Source organism: Tyto alba, unplaced genomic scaffold (assembly GCF_018691265.1).
Source record: "Tyto alba isolate M040663 unplaced genomic scaffold, T.alba_DEE_v4.0 Super-Scaffold_1, whole genome shotgun sequence".
Lineage (NCBI taxonomy): Eukaryota > Metazoa > Chordata > Aves > Strigiformes > Tytonidae > Tyto > Tyto alba.
In genome coordinates, this window is record NW_024881261.1 from 30,126,242 (window position 1) to 30,144,579 (window position 18,338).

General features: G+C 36.3%; 1 long non-coding RNA gene across 1 annotated transcript; it reads right to left on the reverse strand.

The window, feature by feature from the left end:
• Nucleotides 1-935: 935 nt before the first annotated feature.
• Nucleotides 936-6,723, reverse strand: LOC116961880. The gene is made up of 3 exons (XR_004407187.2): nucleotides 6,501-6,723; nucleotides 5,466-5,558; nucleotides 936-5,010 (listed from the first exon to the last, which is right to left on the reverse strand). It is a non-coding gene; the product is annotated as an uncharacterized LOC116961880 (long non-coding RNA).
• Nucleotides 6,724-18,338: the final 11,615 nt, after the last annotated feature.

The following is an 18,338-nucleotide window of genomic DNA, read 5'->3' on the forward strand; positions in this document are numbered from 1 at the left end:
GTGGTGAGTGGCTGCTAGAGACTTTACCGTTCAGTGTCCAAGAAATCATGGCCTCGTGCTGCCTTGAGTCTCTTCTGTAACTCTGCTAGACTTTGTGTGCTGGTGGGCTGCAGACACATTTATTGACCATAAAAAGAAGGGTCTCTAAGACAGTAAGACACATGGAAATGTGAAAAATGTAGCTGTTTGAACATTACTCTCTTGGTGAGTTATTCTCTGAAATTCATAGAGAACCTGACCTAGGGTTAATGAATGTATTTTTTGTCTTTAAGGTGCTGCTTACTTCGGTCTTTGGCTCACAACTGTGTACTAATGAACTAGAAAACATTCCAAGAAAAAGCTTGAGTTTTGATAAAATATTCCTTATTCTCTTTTCTGTGTAATGAAATTGTTCTGTGTTTTGTTTTCCTGAAGTTCATGAACTTACTTGCATGAAATAATCTTGCTTAAGTTCTTGCTACTGAAATATCAGCCTGAGTTTAGTGATCTTTCCAAGAAAGGAAAATAAGATACCCTTATATTTTGTCACTGTATTTCACATTGCGTATAATTACTTGAACAGTGCTCATGAGAGAGGTAGTTGATACTTTACTATATAAAATGTTTTATTTAAGAAAAATATTATTTTCCTAAAAAGAAAAGTCTTGTTAGAAAATTTTTAAACTTCAGTAATTTGACTGAGCAGTTGCACTCAACAACTGGAAATTTTCTGTGATAAAGTTCCTCTTTCCTTTGAGCTGGCTCAATAATATTTAGATGAATAAAACAAAAAAAAAGATGCAATGTGGGGAACTGGTTATACAAGATTTCCTGAAGAACATATACAGTGGGTGTCATTAAAAAGTACATCCTTTCTTTATTGAAATGTGTGTGATGTTTCACCATGGGCGATTTTATAAATATTAGAGATTGAATTTTTTACTTCTGTTGGTTCTAAAATGTCCCTGTATTTTTACTAGGAGATATGCCTTTCACAAACATATTTCTCAGAAAATGATACGTATAAAAAAAGCAGTTACAGAAGAAAAATGTATAATGTTACAATGATCACCTTCAAATGTAACAAGTTTTGGAATAACACATAATTACATTTTTTAATTGAGAGATTCACACATTTTGGTACATCACATGTCAAAAAGACTGCAAAACAAAAGAGTATCTAGGTAAAGAAAACTGAAGTTCAATCTGGGATTGTGTGGTCAGTTGTTGCCATACCCATCTCGTTAGCTGTTTTACTTTTTTGGTACCAAGTGTCCTTTGGGGCAGCTAAGCTAAGAGAATTTGTTGCAGGAGGAAATGTTTGGTTTCAGAAGCAGAAGCAAATCAGAGAAAGGTGGAGAAGGATATTGAGTAGCCTAACCTTTCCTCCTTCAGGAGAGGAAGATACTTATAATTTTACAGCTTTATCTGTTTCCAATGTCTGAAATAATGGGGCTTCAATTCGTTGCCCTTCAAAGATTTTTTTTTTTTTTTTTTTCTTCCTCATTCAAATCTATCCATCAACATTGTTAGGCTGTAAAAATAACTCTCAAATTATTTAAAAAGAAATTTGTCCTCTCTTTTTGGAAACAATTATCCATAGAACTTTTGCAGATAATGTACATCAGCTAGCTTAGGTTTATTCTTTCAGAACAAGAGTAGTGTGCGATTTAATGAGTATCACATTTCAAATCCTTGAAAAACACTCATACAAGGCCTTCTGAACTTCCAAAAAATAGGCATTTCTTGTAAGTCTGAAATACTTGAATTTTGAAATGCTCCCTACAAAAAGTAAGCTTATTTCAGGATTGTTAGCAATGCTAGGGCACACTGATTGCCTAAAAAATACACGTGTTGCAAACTTCCATTTAATTGTATGTTACACCTATTCTGCAAGATGCTAGATGTTTCTGTGATCATCTTCGAAGTAAGAATAAATAAGGTATCCATTCCGAAAATGTGTGTACCTAGTTTGAAACATTTGAATAACTTGTTGAAGTCTTCTGCACTCAGATTAGGCAATAATTTAGCATTCTGTTGGACTGAAGATTTCAGTATTTTCTATGGATAGTTTCAGTGCCTGCCCGTAATTATTCAATAACAATAATCTTACTGACATAAGTATACTGAATATTGGAACTTTAAAAATGCAGTGAAAAATTTCCCAAGCCATCGCTGTCTTATTAAGGAAGGACCAAGTTATCAAGTTGATTTTCCTCCTCAGTGTGGAAATGCCCTGGTTTAATCAACCTATTTCAAGTTGGATGGGCTGGTTGACTGGTTTATTTCTTCCTTCCTTATTTTGAACTAATGTTCATTAGCTAATAATTTGGTGATAAAAATAGTAATAAAGGCCAAATGAGGCAATAAAAGCTAGGTAAAAATACCATTAAACGATTTCGTGCAATCCAAGTAGTTTGCTTGTGAATGCAGGACCCAACATTAGGCTCTCCAGCCTTCCAAATAAAGTCTTTCGAAGAGCCCTTTAAAACTAATGCAAAGTAGGTTTCAGCATTGACAAATGCTAATTTTGGAGTTTATAAGTAATCTAACAGTGAGATCTAACAGTGCTACAGCACCTAATATCTTCAGTTCAAGATCTAAGAGGCAAAGTAGCACTGCAAATTTTTATATCCTGCTTAATAGGTATGGGCTAGGGAAGGTGGAGAGGGGGTTATTTATGTGCAATTACTAGTTATAGAAGGTTTATTTTCTTTTATGGACAAAATTCATAACATTTGTAAAGTAAAAAAAAAAATTCTAAGTGTATGTTTAGAATTATTTTTGCGGATGTAACAGTTGTCCCTTTGTGGTGAAAAGATGAGTACGTGATAGAACAGGGGTTCTTAATTCAGTTTTTGTGGCCTTGGATAATCCAGGCATTCAAATGTCACCTCTACCTAGGAGTACTTGAGTATCTTCAGCCTTCCTAGAGGGGCTTGGTGCTCTTCTACCGAGATGACATCCCTATCTGCACATTTTTACAAAAGCACTTTCAAGCTCACTGAATTCACAGGTTATTCTAATCAACATTTAATATGTGGTCTCTGTCCCATATTACCTAAAAATAAGACTGTATTGTAGTAAAATAGAATTTGTTAAGCTTGAATTCCAGGATTTGAAAAAATGCAGAGGAGTGAAAAGAATAAATTTATATATCTGAGGAGATTATTTTTAAAGAGACGTTTCCTGTCGCTTTCTTGGAAAAAAGGTAGGCATTTACAGGATTTTCTTTGACTTGATTGAGGAAAAAATCAGTAATATAAGTACATGAGTTTTACGTGTCTGAGAAGAAAAGGAAGAGACATATTTAGTAGCTACAGGGTTGGTGCAGGATTTAATTTAATTCACTGGTGTTCATATATTGTTCCATTGCAAACCAGTTCCAAAAAATGTGGTTTGGCTACCAGGTCTGAACAAACCTCAAGCTTTGAGAAACAGACTTAGAAAAAAGATTAAGCATATAACCAAAACCTTGGGCAACTATTTCTAATGTTATGAAAGCTATAGCTAGAGTGGGGTTTAGTTGCCAGATAAATTCAGTTATTTCTATAAGTTAAAATTATATCTAACATTTCTATCACTACATTGGATCTCTGTGTAGAAAGTACTAGCGTAAGCCCAAGCATTTTTCTTTAACATCAACTGTTTGGCCTGACAATTTTTTAAATTTATTATAGCTCATACATAAAATACTTAAGGTATTTACCATTGCTTCATGTGTTTGTCATTTTTAGGTAGAAATGCAAAATAATCAAGAACTGTCCTGATGCAACTTTGCCTTTGCTTCTTGTTTGCTATCTTTTTATCCCAATAGGAATTTGAAAACATTACTTGATTTCTTGATTTCTGAAATGTACTGCTTCTAACTTCTGCAGCATTTCTGTTTTCAGTCCTCACCGTTTCAATTAAATTTTGCTTTGATTTTGTCATTTTCTGACTGAACGAGTCAGTATTTAGGATCAGGATATGTATGCAAGACAAACCTCATATTTCTCCTTCCTGTTTTCAAGGAAACTGGGAGGGGCTCAGCAGAAGGAAGCAGTGACTGCTGCCTTGTTCTAACCATGAACAATAAAACTCAGGTTCATTTGTTCTTACTGAAGACTTTGTCATGCTATCAGGACTCAGGCTAATTGAATTGCTGCCCACTTTTTTCTCTATAATCCTGTTTTACCATTCTTTACTTGTCAACAGGACTTAGTGTGGCAATTTGCCATGGCTGCGTTCTGGATGTTTCACCTGGGATTTCTTCTCTGCTTGTGTCATAATGAAATTAAACCAGTTAATTCTTAACTTCTACTGTAAGCATTACCCCAATTATTTTTTGTAGGTTGCATAGTTAAGACACAATTACAATTCATGATCTGTTCTTCATGTCAAAATACTTTCTCTCATTTGATTTCAGTTCAGCTCTTTGTAACAACTGAAGATCACAGTAAATTAAGATTTTAAAAAATTATTTTCCTTGATAGAAACAATCCATTAACTCTTGAGGCTGAGAAGGAACTAAGATGAACAGCATATTTCAGAATTAAACATGCTGCTCTGCTAGTAGTGGAAGTTTGCTATCCAGATAATAGGACAAAATCTACTTTATCTGCCATGCCCCAAAAGAAAACAGATACCTGGTATCAGATGTGGAGAAAAAAATTCCCCTACTTGAAGAATGTACAGACTAACACAGGCTCTTGGCTTTTCCCATGAAAACACACCTCTGGTGAAGTCTGATCTCTGAAGTCAGGCACCATAAATGCCAGTCCAAGTCTCACGTGCTCAATGTGACAAAAATGGTCTCAGGATGCAGCTTCAGGAGTCCCTTTGCTGCCTCTTCACTTAATTTCCCTACTAAATTGCTGTAAAGTCTTTCTGGCAGTCTCAGAGATGGGAAAAGACCATTAATTATGACCATTTGTAATGGCAGAGACCTACAAAGAAATGCTTAGTGAAGTCTCATACCATCTGAATCTCAGTCACCCAGCAGCCACAGGGTACATGCTTTCCTCCTCTTTGTACACTGCTGCGCCAAATCTGCAGAGAAGGAAGAGAAGGACTTAGTGCTCCTTAGAAATTTAATTTGCTGTCCATGGGGAACACAGTGATGATGGCTTTTGACTTTTACATGAGTAGACTGCGATCTAAATGTTTCTCATCAGGACATGTCGCGTCATTAAATTTTAAAACATTTCTGAAGAACATTATGGTGCTGATTTTTGAATGCTGATCTCCAACATTGCAGAGGATGAGAGGTTAAGCACTGGGCTCAAGTGTTTAACAACTGGACATAAGTGTGAAGTATTTTAGGAGTTCGGAGAGAGACAGAGTGTGTTTTATGGACATAACTACTGATGCAAGTTAGCTGGAAGGTAGTATAGGAAGAAGGAGGGCACCGCAGCAGGAATTAAGACTACATGGTAGTATAGATTTTTCACTTAAAAAATAACAAGAAAAATCATTCTGTCATAATTCTATTGTCTTTAACAGACCTGGCATCAGTTGCCTACTTGGTCAGCTCCTTTACAAGCACTGTAGTGAAGTTGTGTGGCTTTGTAGAAAAGATTGAGGAAGATGTCCCAAACCTAAATGAAAGTGGAGATCAAAACATAACTCTCCTGCAAATTCATGGTAATCCCCACTAATGGAGCAAAAAGAGATTAACTTGCTGGGACACTGAAAAATAAATTGCCAGCAAGCAGTTGCCTTGTAGAGATACTCAGTACTCAGGTTTCAAAGCCAGGATTATTTTGAATTTTTTTCTTCCTTAATCATAGATTATTAAATCTAAATAAATTGTCAAAGGACAACAGGTTATTAAGACCATATTTAAAATGGCATTTCAAGGCCTGTACAGAAATTTGTGAAGAGAAATTAACATGATATAAATTTCTCTGGCATCATGAATAGGATTATTTTTCAATTTAGGTGTTTATCTACCCTTCTAAGAATTATTTTTACATTATTAACATTTTCTAAGGTTAAAGCTGATAGAAAAGTAATATAAAAATGAGAACTAAAGAAAAGTCTACAAGGATCAACTGAGAAATATTACTTATGCTTAGCACTGGTTATTTAAAAATGAGCCCTGTTTCACTTCTTATAAGTGTTATGCTTTTCTTTGGATCAGACTTAGCAACAATAGTGAATTTCAGTGCTACAATAAGGCATTTAGGTTGAAACTGAATGTTTACCTACACTTTAATTACATGAAACCATTATAATTAAATGCATTTCAAACTATGTAAACAATGAAACAAATTCCTCCATATAGTAACATTAAATAAATAGGCAATGCTATTCTCTTTTCTCAGGACCAGATACCAATGAACCAATTATTCTTTACTGCTTTCCAAGAGGGCGTCTCATTGTATAGAGAGGATTAACATCTGGATCAATGCTCGCATGGTTTTTAATGAAGTCCTTTAGCTCTTAGAAATTATTGAAAAAGCATCTCCTGTGGAAAACAAAGATTAGTTTAGCTGGATGTCATGCTGAGCAACGGATGTTTTTCTTGGCTGGCTTACCACAAAACTGCTTCCATTCTCTGTATCAAGTAAGGATCTCCAGGCTTTAGTCCAGTAAACAAAGATTATTTTCTTGCCATTCAGTATGTGCTGTAGCTCCTTGGTTTTCTTTAAGGGTGAGTAAATTGGGCTGAATTCTGGCTGTTACCATCGCTTCTTTGCACTGCACTGTTCCCATAAAGGAGACAGAAAGGGACTCCTGGAGAAATCTATACCTATGACATAGACCTAACTAAGAAATCCTAAATCTCTTTCCTGTAAATCCCCATGCATTAATATTTGCCAGGATAAGGATTAAGCTGTGTGAGAGGGCTGTTGGCAAAGTGCTTGAAAGTATGTGCTGAAGTGCAAAGAACAGCAGTGAAAGACTGGCCTAAGGTACCAGCCTTCAGTATTTTTCCAAATTACTGCCAGGTATGCACTCAGCTCAGAATTAAAAGGAAAAAAAAAAAAAAAAAAAAACAAAAAAAAAAAAAAACCAAAAACAGCTTTAAAAGGTTTGTGAAGTTTTTCATGTGTTTTTTCTCTGTTCCCCCTATGCTGCACTCCCGATCGAGGGCAATTTCTGCGAAGATCATAGGTGTTCACCCTCAGCAACGTTTGCTGTGAGAATCAGCCACCCAGTGATTTTGATACTGTGTTCGCTCTTACTCAAAAAATGTACCGTACAGGACTCTAAATAACCCTGTCCAATCAAGTCACATGTACACCTGGAAAAGCAATATTTTGCTCCTCAGTGTAAGGCATGTGAGCAGCCTGATGAGACTGTGAGCTGATCCTTTCCTTGGACCCCAGATTTTATTCCTAAATCACTTTAGCAGTTTTCTCAAACTCTGTCAAGTCATTTTAGTTCTCTGTGCTTTCATCTACCCAGTGGCTTGCCACAGGGGCCTCTCTCTATGCAAGGGCTTTCTATAATAGTGTTGGTGCTGGCTCTAGCAGTGGTCAGGCTCAATAAATCTCAGTTGGTGAATAACTTTGATTTTTAGTTGAAGGGATAAATTATATCAGAAGAGCAATCATGGCAAAGTATTGTTCTGGTAGTGAATCAATGCACACTTAAAAATGTCCCATTATGGGACCTGTGTTTAATGGGATGACCACAGTATTCTGCAAGAGATAAGCAATGAAATCTTTGCTTTCCTTCTGAATATGAAGAAGAGTTCTACATATAAATGATCTTTTTTTTTTTTTTTTTAATACTCTCTTTTTAAATTAAAACATTCAAGGAGAGCTACACAGGAAAAGGGACCTTGGCTAACATCTTACAAGCAGTCATACCCACATTGATGAACAGCATGGCTCTGTGCTTTCCAATGGGGGAACTGGAGAAGTGAAATTACATCTGACAGGTTCATTTCTACATTACCACTATTTTTGGCTAAAGGCAAAATTGATTAAAAAGAGAAATTACTTGGGATGTAAGGAGTTGTAGTTGTGTTTCTATGCTGGAGTCCCAGCATTAATCTAGACTTGATGGCACTGGTTACAGGGAGAGAAAAGACAATTCTGTACCAATTTGTATCTGTGTTTATAAACTAAAGCACGGATGTAATATATATTTTTTTAATGCATGGGGTTTATGAATTCATATGTCGACACAAGAGCAGCTGGAAAGTGATGGAAGAAATATGTTTAGTAAGAAAAACCTGAGAATGGTGTGCTTAAGGTCAATCATTGGAATAAATACAGCTGCTCTGGAGAAAAATTATTGTGATAGTAAAATATGGAATTGTGACTATTTTTAATAGAAACATAAACACTTTTTATAGATTAGTGCATAGACAGGTGTGCAAACAAGGATGAAACATCTACCTTGTACGAATGAGCAAAGTGAGAAGTCTTGGGGAAAAAAACAAGTGATAAATAACAGATTCTGCTTTACCTTTTGTGTCAGTCCTGTTAGTCTGGTTTTGTTCAGTACTTTACATAAATAGCACTGAGGTTATGATATGGCTGTTTTTTGTTAATTAGCTGAATTGGCAAAAGATATTGACCAATTATGATACCAGTTAGGACTTGCAGTGTGAATACAGTTTGCATTACTTACGGTGTAATATTAAAAGGCAGGGGATTCTGTCTTTACATGTTTGGGGTATAAATTAACTCAATACAAACCCCTCCATGTAAGGAATCCTAATAACAAGTTAAAAGATTCTGTAAAGAAATAAATTATTAACATTTTGAGAAAGGATGAAGCTGCATAAACAAGATGAAGAATCCATCAGAACTAACAATCCAAATGTTTTTGCATTTCTCAACCTTGGAGGCCAGTCAATCTTTTAAATTACCTTTTTATATTTTTTGAAGTTAAAGTCCTATAACAACTACCTAAATGTAACTTTTTAATATTTCATGGATTGCACATCTTCTAATCTGTTCTTTATTTCATTTTTATGAAAATTACCTTTCGAATTAGTTTTCTTCATCCCAGGAAGACCCATATCTTAGGCATTATAATTTTTTAATTATCTTGATTTGTATACAGCTATGACTAGAGAAAATTTCATCCTGAATTTCCAAACTAACTACTGTGACATACATAGCATCTAAACGATGTTCCATATCCCTCACTGAAGAGTATTTTGGATGGTCTATTGAAATGTTTTCACTGAGGGACTTGAAGATGATTATTGAACTTTTGTGTTGCTTTCCATAAATGAGCTTAATTCCATAGTAATACTAATTGCAAACAGTTCAGATATTAATTACCATGGCTCCCCCTCCCCCCAGCCTTTCCTAACACCTTCCTTAAAAGATAGTCTTATCCCCAGGGAAACAAGTGGAAAGTTTTCCTTTCATGGGGAAACTGTAAGTGAGAAATTAGGCACACTGCACTGAAACATGATGCAAAGTGGTAGAGACTAAAATACCTTTACTAAACATATTTAATAAGTTGTTATCTCTCCAAGTTTTATCCTTACAAAGTTTTGACATCTAGTGATGTGCTTGGGCTAGGAGGGCCAGCACAAACCACTCCAGACCTGCCAGCATTTTCTTACCATCTGTCTTAACTCCAACTGTTTTTCAATGATAGAGGTCGGGAAAGGAGATTAAGCTTCTCTGATGTTATACAGTCACAACTGTTGTTATAAGGGAACTGGGGGATAGCCATGATGGCTGAGATATTCCAGTAGAGCGAGAAACCAGGCAAACCTCCAAATTTCAAGCAGGCAATTGTTTGGCAAGTAGTTCATGATAATCTAAATGATACCAGCTGAAAAAGCAAGCAGTAATTAAACAGATTAGTCAAGTGACAATATCGAGACTCTACTGCTGTACTCGTCTCCATAGGCTTCAGTCTTTGATGTTTCTTAATCTCTGAGGTCAAGACAGCTGTTCTCAAGCCTTCTTTGATGAGAAAAGCCAGGAGCAAGATGGGGGTCTTCACTCTTCCCCAAGCTATGCTATCACTGGTGCTTATCTATGCTTTTCTGTTGGAGAAAACCAATCTGGTCTGAGGGTTCACAATCGCTTTTCACAAGTCAGGACCAGTCTGTTCCAGATCGTCTGAACGGGTGTTACCCTGGTGCAGGTCCACCCTGGCATGTTCAGGTGAGCATGACCAGCTGGATTCTGGTCATCTGATTCCTTCTAATAGCTACAGACTGGAATAGCCAGCAGAATTAAATACTTTCATTATTTTTATGCAACTATGCCAAACAAGTATATGTGATGAAACATTTCACTTTCTGCCTTGAATTGAGCAGCTCTGCAACGTGCCTGGGGTGCGAGGCAAGCAGGCTGCATGTTACAGGGAGCTACAGTGGTCACCCAGCCACTCTCTTGGCTGGAACTCTCAAAGAATCCTCCTGTTTCTAGTCCTGATTAAGTCTATCAAACAGAAAAGATTGTATGCTGTCATACAGCATATGTCAAAAGAAGGAGATACGCAAAGAGTTTTCAAACTAAATTACCCAGAGGGATGAAATCTGAAGCAACAGTGAACCTTTGTACAGACCTGAGGACATCTAAGGTAAGGGTAGGGGTCTGGCCCTCAAAGGACAAAAAGCAAAAGCACAAGACAAGGCGGGGAGGTGAAAGTGGGCACCCAAGGAATGTAGGCTGAGACACACGCTCACTAACAGCACCGACTGTAGCTGCTTTCAGCAGCTTTTGTCATGTTTCACACTGTATCCTTTGCCCAAATATATTTTTCTTTCAGGGAAAGCTTTTTATACCTCTTCTAGCATACATGTGGTATGTGTTTTATCAGTCTTATCTCCAGCTGATTTAGACAATACTTTCCCCTGACTGCTCTCGCTTCTGCTGGTTCACTCAGATGCTTCATCTCCCATACAGTGGCTCTAAATTATTTGAATCTTTTGGATATGCCCCGGAAACCTTGCTAAATCGGTGTCTTTCAGATCAGCCATTCAGTCCCACCCAGAAGCTGGAAATATTTGACAACTTTCAGTGTTTTTTTTTTTCCTTCTATCAGGAACTTAGAAATACAGAACCCTGTGATAATGAATGAAAAGTTCTCCTTATGTAAAGCTGGTAGAGCTCTGCTGCACATTCAGATTGTATTTGAAGGAAAGATTAACATGCAGATGAGTTTTTGTTATTCTTCATCCCTCCTGCTTTTCCTTGTTTCCTTGTAATGGATTTTGATTTATTTGTTGATGGGACCAGACTTCTCTTTATCATCAGGAATGTCCACGCGTTTTCCACTAAGGAAGGGGAGGGGATGGTAAGATTTGTGTTATGTTTATTTGTGATTTTCCTTCCACTACAACTGAGATTTGAGAATTCCTGGTAAGGAGAACCTTTTTTTTTTTTTTTTCACTAGATACAGGTCTATAAACCAATGAGAATATATAAATATGTATATATGTACTGATAAGAATTATATAATACATTATGTAAGTAGCTGGAGGTAAAGCAAATTACTTTCTGTGTAAGAATATAAATGTGTTAGGGAATTTTCCAAGCTGAGAAAGTTTCTACTGTGTATTTTCGTCATTGTGTCATTCTTGTCAGAGAAAAACTGCCAAGAATTTTAATGTAACCTGAATTCATTAGTAGTTAGTAATGAATCTATGATTCTACAAAATGCCTGCAGAACAACCATAAACTCTGTATACATTTATCTATTTTAATAGTCTTCCTATAGCTATCCTAGGTCAAATACATATTCATCATACATCTGTCTTTACTTGCTGGCAAGCTAAGCTAATAATATATGCATTAGTCTGTGCTGTACCAAAGTTGTGTGTAAGTTTGTACATGTGTTTCCCATTAAAAAGGGAAAAATACTGAAGCTTACAATAGATGTCTTTCTGTTTAGCTTACTTATTTTTATTCTGCATGTATTTCATTATTATTGACAACCTTTTAGCAATGTTGCCATAGAAATGAAGAATGATAATTCCTAGAATCATGCCAAAACTCATTTTCTATCCTGCTTACTTAGTTGCTGTATTGCAAACAATGACTGCCAGGTATCTGAATAATTCAGAGTAGCTAGGTTATTTGGCCAGTTTATTTTTGTGTGCAACATCCATTTTGTGAGCAATGCATTTCACATTTTTTTTTTTTTAATTACTCTTGTGAAAATATGCTAAATTTTAAAGGCAAAAGCATCAATGAGTTTTCACAGGGGGAAAAATAAATTCATAAACTTAAAGAAAAAGACAAACAGTGGCCTAAACTTATCTTCACGCACTGAGTAGTTCTCTTCTATTTGAAAGCCTTTTCATACTAATTCATAAGCTGTGTTTCTTCAAACTGGTACATATAGGTTTTAATGGAACCCAGTGATCATTAGGCATCAGGCATGTGCTGAGATACTTTTTAATGTTTCATCTGAGAGCTCTGACTGTCACTAGAACTTAAGGTGCCGCAGCTGTATCATCTACAGCCATAAAGAACCTAGCTGAGTCATTTTACCATAACATCACAATTTATTTAATTTTGAAATACTAATTAACTGAAGAAAAAAAAAAAAAGAGATACTCTAGAACCATCTAATAACTACTTGTGCAATTCAGCTGTTGGTTATAAAATTAACTCTCCTAAAATAACATAATTCCATAATTAATTTAGTTAAAGCACTCAACTACGAATCTTAAGAGTTTGGAAATAATAATTTCAAAATATTCCTACTGTAATAATTGAATCCAGTTAAAAATCAAGATGTTCTTTCTGCTTCATGCATCTTCATCATCTACTGCAAATAGCAAATATCCTAAAATCAAAACTTACCAGGCAAATTTGTTAACGTAGCAGAAGGTGGAAAAGAATACAATTTAGTCTTCCACAGCAATATTGACTCTGTTGTGCTGACAATCCTGCTCATGCTTTATGGTACTGTATAATTGGAAAGAGACAAACAAATCAAAGATGCACAGCAGAAAGAGGTACATATTGTTATATAGCCATCCTCTTGATTGTTCTCCACCCAACACATACATTATGGCCATGAATAAAAAGAGAGAAGAGGAGGAAAGGAAGAAATGGCTACCTAAGTGCAGGATTCCGAGTGTATCTTCTGGCATTGTGAATAAGAGGATTTATTTTATAATGTACGTAGTACTTGGTAATTCCCCTAGTCTGTTTACAGATTTGCTTTCCTATTTTCTATCCTTTGCCTATTTCCTTAAAGACACTTTAATGCAGAAGTGATACCTCTAGTCTGTTGGCATTGGTTAGTCCTTTTGTTTCCTTGTATGGTCCATGCTGTAAACAGCAACAGCACCTAGGAGCTGAGCTTTAGCACAATATAGGTAGTAAATAACTGGTTCAGCTCCTACAATGAACTTCACAACTGATGAGTTTCTCAGAGAGATAACTAAATGTTGCATATGCACATAAACAGAATGTAAAACTCAGTTTGTAACAGCACCATCTGGAGACACAGTAATGTTACAGCCTCTAAATCTGCACCCACACATTTGAGCATACAATGGTGTACCTCATTAACCAGCTACAGATCTGTAGTGGCTAGCCATGGTTATGTCCCGTTATTTGCACACAGATTGTGTATGCAAAACTGTCCCTAATGTCTCTTAATCAATTCTACCTCAGAACTCCATCTGCACCTCTCAGTGTATTAACCTTTTTTAAAAACTATCCATCCTACAAAAAGTTATTGCAGTGACAGTTAATCTTTAGACATTATGACTTGGAGTTTTCACATCCTTTCAATTTTTTGAACCTTGCAATATGTGGGTGTCTGTCTATGCAAGCAAACTAGAAACGATTACTTCAATCTGCCCTGGTGCCAGTGCTGCTGACCCTTCTCCCACTGCAAACTGGAAGATTTCACACACGTACAGTGACTGAAGCCAGCAATCTACATGGTAACCAACCTTCAGCTGTGGTAAACAGGTACTTGCTTTTATAGTCAGGATTTTTCAACTGTGGTTTCTCTCTCCACTTGAAAAGGCTTTGGTGAAAAATGGCAGTTAAAAAAAAGTCCCACTGTTCAGTACATGTATTATTAAATCTTCATCTCTGTTCATGCTGTCTCTTCATATGTCCTCCTTTAAATTAAAATATGGGCAACTCAACCCAAAGTTTCAAATCAAAGAAATATTATTGATGTTTGTAAAACTGCAGTAAGATTGTTTTAATGTATATTACTAATATTTTTAATGTCCTAGATATGGTTGCACCATTCACAAAATGTTTAGAAAAATGCGTATCGGTGTACATCAGTAATCACAGATTTGAGTGCCTTTATAGTGTTTCTTATAAAATTCTTACTTGCTGGAACAGAGTATGTTGTAGTAGCAGCACTGTTCAGTAAGAGCGTGTTTGCACATGGTGCAGCTTTAAGCAGAAATCCGCTTTCCCCTGGCAGGTTCTGTAACATCCGTGACAGATAACGGCAGAAAGGTGGAAGATTTAGCACTCTTTGCTATGTTTGTCCATCCGGTGATAGCTGGTGCCCAATGTTTGTCTTTGAACTCTGTTTCTAAGAAGAATAGGGTGGGCTAAAGATCTCTGTATCACTGGCTCTTTTTGATTAATCTCATTTCATTGTGCCCCGTCAGTGTGTCAATGCCAGATAGCTGTTGCCTGCTGAAGGCAGCCCCATCTTCAGGTTTTTCACTCCTGTGCAATTTGTAGCAAGTAACCCTGGCTCTCCTTCCTCACTCAGTGTACATTTATTGTTTTTCTCTCCTTCATATCTGCAGAGCAGCGTATTCTCTTACTTAACTGACCTCCCAGGAGACTCTGAGAAGCACATGGTCTGGCTGGTCCCTGCAGCTCTGTTCTTGCAGAATAAAATACAAAATGGGTTCTGCCAGGAGAAGACACTCACTCACCCCCAGGAAGGGGCAGGAGCGCAAGATGGGGCTCTATAAAGGGATGATAAATTCTGGTGCACCTGGGGCGGAAGGGGAAAGGGTTAATTGCTTTGTCTGCTGAAATGGACCATGGGGATTAGAACACCTCAGAGTCGTTTTTTTTTTCCACACTGATGCCACTTTTTAATCTCTATCTTTAGTGCTGTCTGTGAAGTGTTATCCTCTTGAAAGAGTGTGCATTTACTGGAATAATCACACTTTCTCTTCCCCTCTGTCAGCTATTAATAGTGATAAATTTTAATTGCATATGTAAATAAAAACACTGTGTACTCATTAGTTTAAATATGTTTTTCATTAGGCAAATGAAATGCTCGTTGTATATGATGCAAAGCTAAAAGGAGAATGTTAACAGCACTGAGTAGTTTGGGAAGTATATTAACTTAATTTTTTAAATCACTTTTTAGGACAAAAATAAATCATGTTTTAAGGGATTGTTATGGGCAAATTTTGCAGTGCAGGCATCTTGGTTTTGGAAATGGAAAAACCAAAATTAAGTGACAGAAGCATGGGTTTAGTGTCAAGGCCAATGCATTTAAAACTTCTACTAAAAGGGAGACAGCACATAAACTTCTATTACTATTTATAGCATTGGCTATTTTGGAGATGGTAACTGCAAGGTGGGCAGCATTTTTCAGTTTCTATTTAGAAAAATCCTGACATGTTTCACATTTTGGAACTTGAAACATATTGGCCCCAAATCACATCACTACTTCATCATTAATTTTCAAGCTCTTGGAACCCAACACTGCAAATACACTTTTTGCTATTTTTAGGGGCTATGCAATTATAGTCAAGAAGATCTAATTTTTCAGTTCACTAATCCATACTTTCAAGCTTAGAGTATATTTCTCTACCTATTGGGTCACAATTTGTTTCCTTTCTATCAGCAAAATACCCAGAATTTCATAACCAGTTTATTTGTAAACTGTCTTTACCATTTCCTTCCACTGTTCTGCTCACTGGGAAATGATAAAAATCTTGTCATAGAGACATTTAGTAATTCAGTATAATTTTATACAAAAGCCTGGCCTCTTAACACTTCAGTCTTAGTGAAAAGATGCTATGTGGGTGTGACTTTCTAAAGTTGTTATGGCTCAGAACAGACTAACAATCTCTCTTTTGGCATTGGAAAAGATTGCCTTTCTTGTGTGGGTATCCACTGGGGTCAGTCATTTGTCATTATAAAGTAGATATATATTGTAATAACCAAACATATGATTCCAAATTAATATGAAAATATAAAATATCTTTCTCTCCAAAACTTAGAGCAGCAAATACACTTTATTCTCAATTGCTTTAGTAAGAGAGCCAAGCTAAAAAACATTTTTATTTTATAAATTTAAGCTTGAATATCCTTTTCTCATCTATGTTTCCTCAGTTCAAATTCTATCAAATTTTTATATCTGAGCAGTGTAAAATATTTATATGCAAGATGGAGTGAAAAAAATGCAAAGGCTGGCTAGAGGGCAGTCTCTGGGAATTAACACAGAGCCAGAACCTCAGCAGGCAATCAAAATAAACGGTAATGTATTGGTCTTCTAGATTCTTCATTTGACAAACTTAATTGTAGCTAGCAAGATCCATTGCCAAGAGAATCAAGGCAAACAGAGATTCCATTCTGTATGAAGAGCTATTGCACTTGACATGGTTGAAAACAGATTCATAGATTTTAAGACCAAAAGGGACTACTATGATATCAAATCACACTTTCTACGTAAGAGAGGCCAGAGGTTTTCAGCTGACAGTGCCATGATTGAGTTAATGTATTCTGGATGAGTTGAAGCAAAGTTTTGAGGATGGTATTCAGTCTGGTGTTGGTTAAGAGAGTTCAAGAACCAAAGAATCTTTTTCACATCTTCTTGCAGCAAATGGTTAAATGCTCCCATGTTTAAAAAACAGTGCTCTGTGTTTGATTTTTCACTTGTCTGGACCAATCTTCTAGTCATTGCATCAAGTTTTATTTTATCCTGCCAGTGGGCCATCTGAGGAGAACGGGCATTATGGAGTTTAAGGAGAAAAAATACAGGATGAGTCAAACAAGACGGTTTACTTGGGGTTCTCTGTTTTAAGAGATTAAAGGAGGCTGTGATTTAATACAAGATGATATCACACAATATATAATAGGTCATGATCTCAGTTTTGCCCTAGATGACCTAAAAATTCTGTTTTTTCTAGTCTGCTATATTAAAACCAATAGGCAGTGTAATGTATAAGTAATGTTCACTTGATGTTCACACATACAGTAAGAGCGACCTACCAAAATGTTAGCTCAGTCTGGATCTCACACCCTAGTGAATCCATGGGCTCGTTTTCAAAGAATTTAAGCATTACCCATTGTTTACAAGCCAGGGTGAATTAGAAAGCAAGCATGTCCTGACCTTCATTATTGCTCTGACTATTGTCTTTACTATTCAGAACAGAAGTTCTCGTTCATCTATAATCCATGTAACGTTTCTCCAAAGTTGTCAGTATTCACAGAAAGTGGTTAGCTTTTATAAATGATTGCACCGAGCTCCAGACTGACTCCTTTGATTCTCATCCATCATCAGATCCTCTTTACTGATTTCTCATGAGGTTCCCCTCCCTCCTGCCACAGAATTTCTCTAGGCAGAAGTACTTCAGAGATGCATTAAATTTTGTGCATAGATATCTGCACATACTGACACAACTCACTGTAGTATTTGACAGCTCCTTCTTCAGGTACCTCAAGAAGTTTATGACAGAGGTGAGAAATTTGAGGCTATATAACACATGAATCCATAGTAAGATCTCAAGTACTTAAACTGTAGCTACATCTAGACTGAGTGGTTTTAATGGTAAAATGTAACATTACACAGGTAGATGAGGAAACATAATTTCTGTATAACTTATCTAAAACTAGCTTATCACATTATCCACACTGAAATTTTTCTATTAACATTATCTAGCCCCCCTGTTTTTTCTTTAATTTTTGTACTTTCATGGCAGCTACTTCTGGTTCTGTTGTTATTCACAGTGAAAGTATTGATTGACTTCTGGCATAGTTCTGATTTGCTGATATCTTGAATATTACTGGGACCTCTGAATTTGGACAAGATATAACCTCCCCACACTGAAAAATTCATTCACCAGTGAGAAATAAGGATCTGGATGGCTATTTCTTTGTCTAGTTTGGATTAATTTATGCAAATTGTGAATCTTTTTAAACGAAAATGTTATCATCAAATGGTCCATTTTGTACAGTGTACAACATTGACAGGAATGTAATTTTGAAGTACAGTCAGCTTTCCAAAATCAAATCTGCAACGAGGCAACTGGAGTGCTTTATAATAGGGAGAGTTAGAAACATAATTGTAAACTGCAGTAAACACTAAGAAATACAAATAGGAGGGGTGAGAGAGGTCTGTGATCCATACACTTGCATATTAAGATAACTATCAGTTATAAAAAAGGAGTCACTGTCAAACTGTATCACATTAAAGAGTGGAATTTTACCCTACTTTTCTCAATGGCAATACCAAAACCAAGCACCCATAAAGTG